This window comes from Phalaenopsis equestris, unplaced genomic scaffold, assembly GCF_001263595.1.
Source record: "Phalaenopsis equestris unplaced genomic scaffold, ASM126359v1 Scaffold001116, whole genome shotgun sequence".
NCBI classification, from domain to species: Eukaryota; Viridiplantae; Streptophyta; class Magnoliopsida; order Asparagales; family Orchidaceae; genus Phalaenopsis; species Phalaenopsis equestris.
Window position 1 is genome coordinate 1,196,782 of NW_018165555.1, and position 1,341 is coordinate 1,198,122.

The following is a 1,341-nucleotide window of genomic DNA, read 5'->3' on the forward strand; positions in this document are numbered from 1 at the left end:
ATCTCATATATATATATATATATATATATATATATATATATAACCATGTGTTTGGGGTTGGGTGGCCCACCCAAGACAGCACTGCTTTCATAAGCAAAATAGAGCTTTTGTAATTTTTTTTTAAGTTATCCTTTCATTAAAATACTTTCTAAAGATTTCTCTTTTGAATATTTGTCCACCATGATTTATGATTATATTTAAAAGCCATGACTCTTCTCATAATTAATTTACTTTAAATCTATTTAAAGTTCAATTTTATTTATTTTACTAAAAAACAATTCAATTTAACAAAAAAATATATTATACCGATGCAATATAAATCACAACTAAAAATTTTCTAAGAAGGCCAGATAGCATGATAACAAGTGTGTATGGGCGTTCGCCACCCTTTTCGGCAAAATGAACCATTTCTCTTGTTTGTTTTTTCATGCGGGGCTGTTGGTGGTGCCGTTGTCTCGTAGAATTTTGTTCGGACTCTAGTTGAAGTTTGACGCATATCAAATATGTGAAATATTATTTATTATCTAAAAAGCCGAGAGATCTGTGTGTAATATTGTTGTACACTTATTTTCACATCGAATTGTTTGTTTGGATGCTTTTTCATTTAGTATTTGTACTGAAGAGAAACGTTGAGTACAACTATGTTGTACATCATTATGGGGTCGAATGCTCGACTCATATTGATTATGGTTACTACATGGTTGTACTATAGGTTTTCTGTAGTTCACATCGAATTGTTTATTTGGATGTTTTTTCACTTTGGTGCAATGTGGTTGTTCAAATGAAAAGTTTCAGTAAAACCATGTTGCATACCATGACCGGGTCGGGCTCCAGGTTCCTCCACTTTTTACAATAGAATAATATTTTATACATTAGGCACTCGCCAAATTTTAATTGGAGTCCAGATGTAACTCTTACGTCTGGACCCCATAAGTAGTATTTTGTCAAACAAAAATGGCCATGTTTTCATAAAAGTGTGGGCGGGTTCGGAAGGCAGTCTGAATGATAAAATTAATAATTAATGCCTTCTATTTTTGGCATTGAAAATTATCCTATTTATACATATATTTATAATATAATGATTGATGTTTTAGGTCATATTTGACTGCACATTCGATTCCGTTAAATATCATTTATCAAATTCGATAAATTTGAATTTATCAAATTGAGTTGGTGACGAGAAGAGATCGTGATAAATCCAGTTCACAATCGGATTTACAATGTGCTGATTTATGTCTCAAAAGAGACGGAATGCGAGAAGAATCTGATGAAGGTAAGAAATTGGATTTAGCTTTATATATATATATATATATATATATATATATATATCGCTCTGCTCGA